This window comes from Equus quagga, chromosome 5 (assembly GCF_021613505.1).
Source record: "Equus quagga isolate Etosha38 chromosome 5, UCLA_HA_Equagga_1.0, whole genome shotgun sequence".
NCBI lineage: Eukaryota > Metazoa > Chordata > Mammalia > Perissodactyla > Equidae > Equus > Equus quagga.
The window spans coordinates 72,324,399-72,338,397 of NC_060271.1; the positions used below are offsets into that span (position 1 = coordinate 72,324,399).

General features: G+C 35.5%; 1 protein-coding gene across 1 annotated transcript in view; it reads right to left on the minus strand.

The window, feature by feature from the left end:
- Positions 1–13,999, minus strand: part of CTNNA2 (catenin alpha 2) — a 962,660-nt gene that overhangs the window by 872,134 nt on the left and 76,527 nt on the right. The window lies entirely within an intron of this gene.

Genomic DNA, 13,999 nt, shown 5'->3' on the forward strand with positions numbered 1-13,999 from the left:
GTCTCTTATAGACTTCTGAACCTTTATTTTCCACCAGTGAGAAGTTTGGGAGGGAAACGAATGTAACTATTCCATATTGTGTTCAACAGAAGTTGCTAGTCATCTTTACCTCTGCATTTTTTATCAGCTTCCGAAGAATGTGGGTGCTGTGGTTTATTTTCATTGACACTTGTCCTCGTTAACAGACTAAAGATTTTATTGGGAGTTATCAAGAAAGTTAGTGCACAGAAAATTCCCAAATTGTGTAGTTTTAAGTTTACTCCAAATCGGAGAGCAAGACAAGTGATTAGTCAAAGTTATGATTAATGTCCAGTCAGTTTGTGGGGCAGGAGATAACACCAGAAGAAACAAGTACTGAATAAATGTGAACTAAGATGATGAACACAGGTAGAACCAAGAGTTAAAAAGTGGTTAATGCAGTGTTGGGAGCCATCATATTCAACTGTCTTTTGATTGCTAAATAATTAGATACGGTGAATTAAAAAAGGACTCTCAAAGGACATTTAAGTACAAACACTAGACAAAAAAAGAAAGCTAAGATCATTAAGAATAGGACTGTCAGGTAATGGTAGTTAACTATAAAAAAGTGTATGCAGTCAGTAACACATTAGAGTTCTTTCAGTTCCACCCACATTAAGGCAAACATCAGAAGAAAGAGCCTGTCACAAAGATTGCTTTCCTGAGTTACAAGAGTGCTCTGCTTAATGAGGATTTACTCTCACACATTAATTAACACAGTGCTCTTCCAGGAACCTGCACTCCCCCCAAACAGCCAATACCTGGAAACAAGCACAGAAGCCCCTTAAGCCCATAGCAAACATCTCAAAAATCTTGATTTAGGTAAGGATCTTTATCAAAGGAAAATATTCCTATTCTCACTGAGAGAATATTCTTATTCTCATTTTATACATAAATCTGAGGAGTTTTGTGATCTAGTTGTTCGGTCTTCTTAAAGTATAAAAAATAGAGTGGAGATGGAGTTTTTAACTTTAGGCATATTGTCAGTTTTGGGGAGGGGAAGTTGATAGTAAGTACCAAAATAGCTAAATGACTATATCGTGAGTTCATTTTCTGTAAAGGCAAACAAATTCCAATTCTTTAGTTATCTCATGGTGTATTACTGTATTAGGCACAGTTTAGGTAATGCTCATAATAACAAGTCAGTATAAAGTGTCAGTTATGTGGAAAAAAATAAACATGGAACATTACCGGAAAGTTCCTTAAGAAAAATGTGATTACTTTCAAATGAAGCAAATCAATTCAGCCCTCTTTCAGTGAAAGCTCTCATTTACTCATAGGTGGAAGACCACGAAGGGATGAAAGAGAGAAGGAAAATGACAGGGCTCCATCAACGCTCGTGTCTTAGTCAGTTTAGAATAAAGAAAAACTTATCAACTCTCCTCATTGCCGTTCAGTGCTTTACTGGAGGACAAAGTCAACAAATTAGAAAAGAAAAAGAAAGAAGAGACATAATAATAGAAAGACAGACACTAAATTATGTCATTACTTATAGAGAACATGACTGTATCAAGAAAACGCAAAAAAATTAAAAGACAAAATACTAGAACTACTGTAAGTGCAAAGAGCAAGGTGGGTAAATACTAGATAAACCACGAAAATCTGATAGAACAGCAGTAGTCAATGAGAAGATCTAATTTTAAATATCCCATTCACAATAACCATACATTGATATTGTCAGAGATAACCATAACACGTAACACAAAATATAGAATGCAACATACAGAAAATGATAAAAATTTTAATGAAGAACATAAAAGATGATGTAAATAACAGAGAGACATAGCAGTGACCTATCTGTGCCTCAGATTTGATATACAGGCTGACACTAGATCTGGGGTAGGCCATTCATTTCTCAGTCCACTAAAGTTTGCTTTTATCCCCATATCTCCTACAGCAGGCTCCTCTTAAATTGATCTCTTGCTAAGGTAATTCATAAGTTGCCAAAATTAATTTTTTTCTTCTTCTTATACCACTCGGCCACATTAAATGGTATTGACTCAATTCACTTTCCTCCTCAAAATATCTCCTGGCTAATTCTCTTAGCAATAATCTTCTCCAAATTTCTGTAGGTTGACAACGGACATTATCTGTCATCAAACTTACTCCTCTCTGTGCCCATCTTTAACTGCCTCCTTCTTATGCCAAGAAAGGCAAGCTGCTACCACTCTCTCTTTAACTGATCATCTGATCATATCCTCTAGAACCCTGTTTCATTAGCTATGCCAACTTCTTCTATATCTTCAACATGCTCCTCCCTGTAGGCTCCTCAACCTCAGCCTAGAAGGATATTCAATATTTCTCTAGTTCTACCTCAAATGTTTCTTCAATGCCCCTGCCTCTCATCAAAGAAGAGAAGAAATCCTACAGCTCATAGATAAGAGTATAAGTGGTCAAGGGTCCAAGGACCTTGACATAATGATGGTCCCAATGGACTCTGGCCAATGGAAAACCTCAGCAATAGCAAAAGGATGGGCACCATTGTCTTTAGATATGTTGATGGTGTGATCTGAGTATAAAACTGTGACATCCAGGCTGGTATAGACTGCTCATCCTCTAAGGTCCCAAAAGTAGACCCTCCATTCCTGCACAATGGCAGTAATGCAATGGCTAATACCATTTCATTCTTTTCTTTTTCTTGCAGTGTGTTTTATTGTAAGACAATTTCTTTATCTGACTATGTCTTTTCTACTTGATCAGTTATTTGCTTCCAGGATCTAAAAGCTCAACAGACATGGAATACTTCTTTTTCCAAAACAATAAGCACTACTGAGGGCATTAAGGCACTTTGTCTTGGCAACTCTGTCACATCTGCCCAGAACCAGAAACAGGATAAGTTTGTCTAAGCCTTGCCTATAGGGCAGTCAATTGAAAGTGAGCTCTGAGACATCATGTCACCTGGGGTTTGTTAGAAGTGTAGCATCTCAGGCCCCACTCCAGACCTACAAAAAGAGAATCTAAATTTTAAGAAGATCCCTAGGTAATTCACATGCAAATTAAGTTCTGAGAAGCATTTAATTCTAGGACAGTGATTCTCACATTTTTATCACACCTAAGAATCACCTAGCTGCCTGTTAAAAGGCAAATTTCTAGATATCTTAGTGCTTCTGCAGAGGTAGGTCTGAGCTACGGCATTTTGCGTTCATCCCATAAAATTATGATATATGTCTATTATGAACTTTATTTTCAGAAACAGCAGTCTAGTTGAAGCAAAAGAAAATGAGAGAGAGATAAAGCAATGACTCCTAACAGGTAAATTCTTCCTCTTATTTTAGGTGCCATGACATATCATGAGTCCTCAAAAACAACTTGTTGACGAATTGATCAAGTGACTCTTGGTTGGAAGGCAATCTCCTCAATTAGGCAATCACAAGGAACTTGGAAAAGTAAGAGTAAACGGATATGAATGCTATGCATCAAGCAATTATTTGAGCTCTCCAGAAAACCAATAAAACACAGAACTAAGAGCTGAAAATAAAAGAGATAACGGGCACAGTTTTGCTGGTTTCACACAAAGTTGCAGATGTGAGTAGTAAGTCTTTGTGAATTTTACCATTGTGTTGCTCTGAAGTATTTCATTCATTATAATTACTCAGCTCACATAAGAGAGGGTTTTGATTGCTGCTCTGGCTCACAAAGAAGCAAGAGCTTTGTGTGATGAATATTTGAAAACGAAATTATCAAAAACAAGTTATTTATTCCAGGAATAACTGAAGATAAATGAAAAATTCCTAAGACAGGAAAACTGATCTAACAACACAGGACAGAGTTAAACTGCTGAAGTGGTAATATATTTGATAACATGAACCCTCTACGGAAGTTTTAAGTCAATTTTTAAAAACTGCCAAGTTAAGAAACAACTGCCAAGTAGGGAGTAAATGATATTTTCCTTGAATTATTCCTTAATAATCTGATTTATTCATTTAGCAATTACACAGTAAGCACAAATATGGCTTGTGCTTTTCTTTATAAAATATATTAAGTGGCTGGCCTGCTGGTGTAGTGGTTAAGTTAGTGCACTCTGCTTCAGGCACCCAGGGTTCATGGGTTCAGATCCCAGGGACAGACCTATACACCACTCATCAAGCCATGCTGTGGTGGTGTCCCACATACAAAATAGAAGAACATGGGCACAGATGTTAGCTCAGGGCCAATCCTCCTCTAGCAAAAAGAGAAAGATTGGCAACAGATGTTAGCTCAGGACCAATCTTCCTCACCAAAAAATAAATAAATAAAAATAAAAGAAACCAAAAAAAAAATAAAATCTAAAAAAGATAATATATATATATATGCTCACCTTGTGGTATATTGTATCAGAAGTTAGTTCCTAGCACAGAATCCCCATGACATTTATTTATGTCATGCACATTGGAGAGAAAGGAGACCAGCAAGGTTAGAGTAGTTCTGGAGAAAAAGGAGTGATAATACAGACTTACTGTAGCCTCATTCATAACTAAACTAAGACTTCCATGTCATAGAAACTATTGCCCTAGAATTTCTTGTTGAAACTATCATACTAGAATTTATTGTTGAAATGATCTTTCTTCCCAAACACAACTCTAGACCCCATTTTAGACAAAAAGAAGTAAGTCATATAAACCACAGTTATTGATGCTTCTACAGCTGCAAAAGTCAGAATCAGAAATGACGACCTTTTAATGATGTATTAGTCATGTATAGAAGAATGAACATAGAGAATTATTCTGTTCTTTGTCTTTGAAATTTCCTTCTCATTATCTGATATTACCACATAGAATTCAGATGCCTGTCTACTAATACTGAGATCTGGAAGCAAGCATTCTTAACCTTTGAAGATAAGGTTTTATTATTTAATCTAACACAGACCTGAACTGCTCCTAGTTATTTATTGCTATAAAGAAAGCTTACGTATAATGTGTTCCATTTAAGTTATTATCTTTTGTAGATTCACCCTGTTAAAACCAGGCCACAAAGCAAGCCTTCTCACTCAGTTCCTTGGTATACATTTCCCAAATAATTTAATCTTGAAGAACATATTAGCAAAAAGTAGAATTCAGAAATTAACGCCAAAACAGACATTCTAGAATTGGGTGTGGGGGTATTTTTATGGTCAAGATGAATAGTCTGTTACACTTATATTAAAACCTTTTCTAATCCAAAGTTTCTGTGGCTGCAATTTATAGAGTAGAACAATTGGGCCCTGGATCCTCCATTAATCTTGTAGGTGAGAAGCCTTTACACTTAATTCCTAGGAAGTTATCTCAGTAGTGTCTGTAAGCCAGAATGAAGTAAGTGGCCTTCTCTTTAGGTGCATGTTCTTCAGAAGAAACTCCATTTTCCTTAGAGGATGTTAAACTAACGTTATCTCCACTCTCTATAAAGGCATGCCGTTTCACAGTCAAGTAGCAGCATAGAGGAGCTCCATTCCTCGTAGGTCTAGATTCCCTGCCATCCAAAAGCTTCTCTGAGAGAAACAGCATTTAGTGTGTTTGAAGGTTGTTCAGTCCATCTCTCTCTCCACCTGTTATAAAATCTCAACCACTCTAAGTTAAAGCAGATAAGCAAAGAGAGAAATGATATTACACTGGTCATATCATGCCTAGTTTTTCCTGCCTAGTGTGATACCACTTTACCTCAACGGTGGGATAATACCACAAAGAGTTTTAGGAAGCTCACTGTGTATACTCTAAGGTATGGCTAAGACATCATTCTTCGCATTATACAGAGAAATTTCTATCTGATTTTAGTACCAAGAATATTGGAGATTTTCCTTAGAAACTGATTTGATTTTATCTTACAGACATTAAATTGTCTAATAAATTAATGTTTCCTTTTTGCACAGACTTCAAAAAGTTTAACCCAAATTTGTGGTCCTTGCTAGAAGGCATATGATTCAATGATTATTATTACTGTATTAGGCTCAATCTTTTGCTCCTTATATGTACTTATATCCATCTTGCTTTTTTTAAACAACTTTCCCAAAAGGTGTGTTAACCTTCCAGTACTTTATACATCCTTTAGCTGCCTCCTCAAATCTTGGCTGGAAGATAGTAGGATATATTGTATTATGTCAATTCTAAGATACTCCTTTTCTCCATACTTTTACATATCTGAAATAAGCATGAATTCTAAAGCTATGTCATTTAAAAGCTATATTTGATAGTACTTTATTTTTTTCTTAAAGCAGCTTAAAATATGTATCTTATAATTGATGGTATCTTAGATTCGATAAAAATGGTAAATCAAACAACCATAAGAAACAAATATGTTTAAACGATCTACTGACAACCTAGGTTTTCCTAGAATCTGCACAACTTTTAATGTCTACACTTACAGCAATAAAAAATTATGCTCAAAATTAAGACACTAAAGTAATACCAGACATTCACTGAAGGAGCAATTCCTTAGAATCAGGGATTTTAAGTGAGTAAGAAGGACTTTCTGTTTTTAGAAATCCCAAATGTTTTAACCATCAGTGCCCATATGAGGAAAACTCATGCTGTTTTGAATGTCCCTAAAAATTAAAGAATGAGTAAACTATGTTTACGATTCACTGTTTTGCATTTATTAAAGTTAAAATAAAATGAAACAAAATAAAACTAGACTGTTCCAAGAAAAAGTAGAAATAAATCTGAAACCACAATAAGCAAAAATTTTTTTCCAATCAACACTATGTTAGCTACAAGATTCAGCTGACCAAAACTTCCATTTACCCGAATTCATCAAGCCTTTTTACTGCAGTCTTTGACAAGCCACTTGGTTCAAGATTTTCCTTCTTAAAAGTTAGCGGACTCCAATACAGGGTGCACACACTCTAGAGGAGTAATAGCAATCTGTGAGATGCAGGAAAATATCAGAACTCTATATTGTTTTCTGTCTAAAAATATAAAAAAGAAATTAAGCCAGACTAATGTTTCATTCAAGGACTTACACTGGCACCACCACCGCATCCCTACATCAGATGGTCTGGAGCCACATATGATAAACGGGGTATCTTAAGGGAAGGGTGAGAGCCCACCAACTAAGGAATTGGCAGTAGTGGCCTTACACTTTAATGTTTACCTGGTTAAGTAGATCTGAGGATTATATTAACTGATTTCTCAAACACTCACACACATGTGCAAACACAACACACACACCCCCTCACAAAATAGACTGAAAACTTACAAAGACTCCTGAAGAGAAACTGGAGTTTGAAGACAGTGCTAAAGATGCAAGCACAAGTGAAGTGTAAGAAAGTACAGAGCTGACCCTCTCCCTCCACTTAACACACTTAATACAAGTTCTTTGTCAGCTACGTTATGAGGCTGAAAAACAGACAATCTAATCAGAGCTGAGATACTGAAATATGTATTTACATCCATTATTACTAATAACAAATCTCATCCCAGTCTCCTTGAGACATTAGTTAATGATGGCCTAAAGTAATTATGATTTGCAAAACTTTGGAAAGGTTAAGCAAGGGCCAGCCCAGTGGTGTAGTGGTTAAGTTCATGTGCTCTGCTTTGGTGGCCTGGGGTTCACAGGTGTGGATCCCAGGCAGTGAGCTAGGACCTAAACATAGCTCATCAAGCCACGCTGTGGCAGCGTCCCACATACAAACAGAGGAAGATTAGCACAGATGATAGCTCAGGGACAATCTTCCTCACCAAAAAAAAAAAAAAAAAAGTTAGGCATACAGAAAATTTAGCCATTTTAGTGATGCTTTATATATTTACTTATTTTTAGTGAAAAGGAAGTTTAATTATTATTTTTATTATTGTTAATGGAGAAGACAGCTTGGTGCTATCAAACCCACTTCTTTTGTTTTCGTTTTTTTTTTAAGGATTGGCACCTGGGCTAACAACTGTTGCCAATCTTTTTTTTTTTTCTCTGTTTATCTCCCCAAACCACCCCTGTACACAGTTGTATATTTTAGTTGCAGGTCCTTCTAGTTGTGGGATATGGAAAGCCGCCTCAACGTGGCCTGACAAGCGGTGCCATGTCCACGCCCAGGATCCGAACCCTGGGCCGCCGCAGTGGAGCACGTGAACTTAACCACTCGGCCACGGAGCCGGCCCCCAAACCCATTTCTTTTTCCTCTAGTCACAAGACAAGACTGCATTTTCAGCCACCCTTGGAGTTGATGTGGTCAATTGACTGAATTCTAGGCAATAGACTGTGAGCATCTGTGATGTGTGCTCTTCTCAACCATTAAAATCTTCCTCCATGTTTTTTAGCCCAAGCTGACAAATTTAGAAGCCAGGTGTTGAAACCATAAGTTGGAAGGAGCTGAAGTCTCTAAATTTTCCCTTGGAGAAGAGTGACCCATGAATATCACATGGATATTATGTAATGAGAAGGAAACTTCTATAATGTTAAGCCTCTGAGATTTTGAGGTTTATCTGTGACAGCAGCTATTATTAACTATATCACTGTATTATTTGAAGTTAATAAATGTTTTTAAAAGTTTATATCATTTTTTAAATGTCTATATTTATGCATTTTTAATTGAGGTATAACTGACATCATCATATTAGTTTCACTTGTACAACATAATTATTTTATGTATGTATATATTGCAAAACGCTCATCACAATAAGTCTAGTTAATATCCATCACCATACATAGTTACAAATTCTTTTTCTTGTGATAAGCACTTTTAAGATTTCTTCTGTTAGAGACTTTCAAATATACAATATACTATTATTAACTATAGTCATCATGTTGTACATTACATCCCAGGACTTATTTATTTTATAACTAGAAGTTTGTACCTTTTGACCACCTTCACCCATTTTGCTCATCTCCTACCCACCACGTCTGGCAACCACCAATCTGTTCTCTGAATCTATGACGTGCTTGCTTTATTTTGTTTTTTAAATTCCACATATTAGTGAGATCATATGGTATTTGTCTTTCGCTGTCTGACTTATTTCACTTAGCTTAACGCCCTCAAGTTCCATCCATGTTGTTACAAATAGCAAGATTTCATTCTTTCATCATGGCTGAATAGTTTGTTATACCACATTTTCTTCATCCATTCATCCATGCATGGACACTTAGGTTGTTTCCATGTTTTGTCTATTGTAAATAATATTGCAATGAACATGGGGATGCAGATATCTTTTTAAATTAGTGTTCACATTTCCTTTGGACAAATACCCAAAAGTGGAATTGCTGGATCATTTCTATTTTTAATTTTTTGAGGAAACTCCATACTACACCAATTTACATTCCTACAAACAATGCATGAGTTGCCATTTCTTCACAAAATATGTAGATTTTATAATGTATGTAATATGTTAGTTTGGGAATGCATGGTTATTTAGAAAAATAAATAAGACATCATACATATATTTTTTTATATATTTACATTTACTATATAAAATATATAAACACACACACATACACACAAAATTTTTTTTTTAACTGCATTTGGTTACTATTCTACGATTTCTATTATAACATTTGGTAGATAAAGCTTTGGGTGCCAGTCTCTCGCTTGTTAGGCAGCTTTTTACATACTTCTTTCTATGAATTGCTGGATACAAGTTTCCATTTTCCATACCAAACCCTTGTTCTTACAGTGTTTGGAAGTCATTCTCTTCAAACCATTTCAATGACCCTGGAAAAACCTGACTGCGACTCAGCAGAAAAGAAACAACATGGAGATTAAGATCACATTCAATTTGTTTTTCAGGTCAGATTACAATTTTTTCTTCAGGTTAAGATTCTACTACTGAATCTACGAATTACTAAATACGAATTTCAAGGAGCCAGTTAATGCCGTTAGTAAATTGTGAAACTAGTATACATATTGTTAAATAAGTCTATAGATACACGTACATATAATCATTAGCTATGTAGCCTGACATGTTTACAAAGACTCTTGTTAAATGATCCTTGTGGACTTTAAGACCTTTTACTCTGATCTCCTTTCAGGAGGAGACAGATATGATATCTACTATCTGGAACAACTTCATGTGAATCTTTCTTTTAGCTCTTAAAGAGATGAACTGCATTTGGTGGTGAATAATTGCAGTAAAGTTATAGGATAAATATCTTTCCTCTTCCTTTTCAATTTGAAAAGGAATTATTTTAAGCAATTATTGTCAAATGCTTGAAGACATCCCAAATCTCAGGGTATTTCCCTCAATACTTCCCACCCCAATGCACCTCAGTGAGTACCAACCAGATTTTCCACCTATTAAAATCCTTACCAAGCTCCTGCCAACCGTGCATGTTCTATTTCTGTCCACCCAGAAGCAACTTAAATTATCCCCTTCCTTTGGACCAAAATGATAAGCAAAATGCAAAGTCTAACTGAACACACAACACTCCAGCACAGACAGGTCTGGTGGTCAGACACAAGCTACTACACCTCCCATTGGCACAGAAACTTGTGTAAGGGGTGTTTTGGGGAGTATCAATCAACTAGACTACTGGGTAGAGCAAAACACATCAATCAGTTTGAGGAATCAGGCAAAGTTATTCAGAAACAGATCAACCATGTTCAGCAAACAATGGAGATGACAAGAGAGATAACAGGGCTCCCAGAGACAATACTTCTAATAAGTCTAAAAGCATGAATGAAATCATAATTAGAACACAGGTGATTCTATTTACTTTATGTCCATGCTCTGCCTATTCTTATTTCATTTGCTAAAGTGAACAATTTGTTCGTATTACGTATATTGGGTACAGGCAACTTTCAAAAGTAACAAATGCCAAAACTAAGAAATCCTGCAGCACCCTAAAAAAAGTAAAAAACCCAAATCCTAATGTGGACTTGGAGATTTAAGTGTAAATCATGCTGATCTTAACAATAAAACAGAGGAGAATCAAACAATCAGGCTATTCAGAAGCAATAATACATGGCAACAATTTCTAATATCTTAAATATATTTAAAGAAATTTCTCCAACAGAAAGGTAGGGATATAAACCTCATCTTACGAAATAAAAATGGTCTGTTTCATTTTCTCAAACTTTTTGTAGTAGCCATTAAATTTATCCTTTCTCTTCCTCTCTTTCTCTCTTCCCGTGTGTGCGTGTACGGGTGTACACAGACACCCATACACGCGCACACACACAGAGAAAAGAAAATAGAGGCTACCTGACTTTTATGGTTTTGTGATAAGACATATTTTTTAAATACTGTGCCAAATTCCAGCTCCTGGTAACTTTGATATATTTAAAATGTAAATTTCAAGCCACCTTTTGGAAGTACTGATAAGGAGCTTTAGATTCTTGGTAAACTCAAAAATACAATAGTTGGAATTAATACTAAAATGAAAAAAATATATAAGCCTATTAGCATTTCTTGGAAAAGAATCAATATCACTAGTTTCAAATAAAAGGAGTGATACTTGCGGGCAATAGGGGGATACATTTCACCCCAAACCTACTGAGTTCTAGGAAAAAACTATGTTTCTCCACTAGCATATTTAAAAACAGCTTCTCCAAAAAACAAAAACCCAAATAATCCCACCAAAATCTCATCCTTTCTCTTGTTGATTAATTTCTACGCTAGAATAAAAACAAATCATGATTATAATGCCACCTTACTCTTTCCGTAATAGAACCCCAAATAATAAATGCTCTCTAGATATGCCTAGCCTGTTACACACACACAGCACACGTATGTGAGAATGAGGGGATGAAAGTATGATCCTTATTGCTCTGATAAGGACATCGAAGCATGGAGAAATTTACCTACCAGAGATAATAAAGCCCATTGAAGAAGAATAACTCAGGTTTTAATTTGTCTGACAAGTGCAGTTTATTCCCCTAAGATGGTGCTCGACACGTATTTGCCTCATTTTGTATACAATACAAATTTCTAAAACCAAAACCAACTGTATTCTATAGCAAGAAAACTGATATGGCTACACAGTATCATTACAGTATGCATGACATACTCCTTTTTAAAGCATCCCCTTGTGTTTCAAAGAAATAATTATATCATCTACTGACATTTTCTGATTTTTTAAGTGGACATTACTATTCTTCCATTAAAACTACAAATTGCTGGTAAAATGCCAATGACTTTGAAAAAAGACCACAGTGACATTTTCCTGTGGGGTCATCTCTTTATGGGTAGAATGCCAGCCTTCCTCTTGAATGCACTGCCATATTGTGTAGCTGCATTCCTTAAGCATCAATTTTCAAAGGCTGCAAGGTTTAGGGAATTGCTGATGAAAGGGGTAAATGAGCAGGTTGTAATTATCTTGTCAAGATTCTTTTTGTGAACCTTTATTTGGACAATTTGAAAAAAAAGAAAGCAGCTCATTTTCTAGCTCAGGATATCATTTCTCTTTAAAAACTGTATTAGCATTTTTGAAATTGCAGAATGGGATCTAGATGAGCATTACTGAAGCAATAATGCAGAGTGAAATGTGAGTAAAAGGCAGTGGCATGGGGTAATGGAAAGAATACAGGCTTTGGAGCCTGTCATTTCTTCTCTGAGTGAGAAATCACTAATCTAGGACTCAGTTTCCTATTCTGAAAAATGAAGGTAATAACATACACCTCAAGGGATGCTGTGAAGTTTAAATATGACAGCTTATTTAAGGAACTTAGCTCTGTCACAAAGGATATACTCCAAAACATAATAGTGAACACACAATTGTGAAAAGAAAGAGTCCTGGACATGAGGTCAGAATACGTGAACTTGAGCCCCAGACCAGGCACTTCCTAGCTGTATAATGCCAAGGTCAATTAATCTCTTTGGGTCTTGTTTTTTTTAGCTCTAAATTAAAAATTATCCCTAAGTTATTTCAAAGTCATACATTCCATATGCTAATAAAATTAAGTTCTTGACTTGTGGTTCATGACAATAGGTTTTATATATAAATATCTGAAATCTATTCTCTGTATTCACTGAGGGAGACTAAATAAATGGGAGAATATTAATTTAACAATGAATTTTCTGATGTCAAAATTTAGAGAAGTTAACAAGGGAATACCACAAATCTCCTTTCAGGGATCTTTCAAAGTAATTTGAGTGGCTTACTCGAAGCTGTTGTGGGGCTCAAGGGCAGCCCTGTTCATCTCCATGGGACGACCTCAGTCTTTCACCCAAGTATTCTAAAAAACTCCCCATAATTTTCTTTAGATATACACCTTATTTTTTTCATAATATGTTTTCACAAACTTCTAAACTGAATATACCTGGATAGTACCATTAAATGAGCTTAATGGCAAAGTTTAATTTTTTTGTTATAAGCAACACATAATTCATATGTATTTTCTTTACTTTTGTCATACAGAGTGTAGAGAATAGTTCAATGATTTTTAAAATTAAATATTTACATTTCAAAAATCATATTTTTAGCAATGTGCTAGTGATTTTGAGAAGCAAGGGCTTTGCTGAGCCAGGAAGTCTTAGGCAGGTGCTTAATTGGACTAATTAAGCAACATGTAGTTACTTCCGGTTTTCCATTTGCTCTTTGTGAATGCAGACAAGCAACACAACTGATTGCCTAATTAGACTACTTAAAACTGTCTCACTTTTTATAGCCAAGGAATTTTTTTTTAAGCCACAATCACAAACTCAAAACATAATATGTGGTCTAAAGTCTTACCTATTTTTCTTCTTGTTCCAACCACCATTTTTGTAATTTAACTTTTTTTCAGATTACTTTAACAATATTAGCAAAGGGGATAAGGGTAATAAAATGTACTCCGTATATAAAGGACATAAAATACTGCACAATTTACTGCTCTCATAGTTTTTCTTAGCAAGGATAAAACGTATCTTCTCTCACTGGACCCACTCTTTAGAAAAATCAATACATTTAGTTGGCGTAGGGATCAAATCTGAAAAGACTGGCCTCCTTAGCACTACAACCACTTAAATCAACTGGCTATAAACCTCTTGTGGTTATCAAACTCCAGATGCAGAAGGGCAAAACACTCTCTTCCATTTCTCATCTTTCTTCCCCTACCTGTAGACGTTAAGGTCATCCCAAAAGTTCAATTTTAAATCACCAGACTGCACAACAAATTCAAATCCATTTT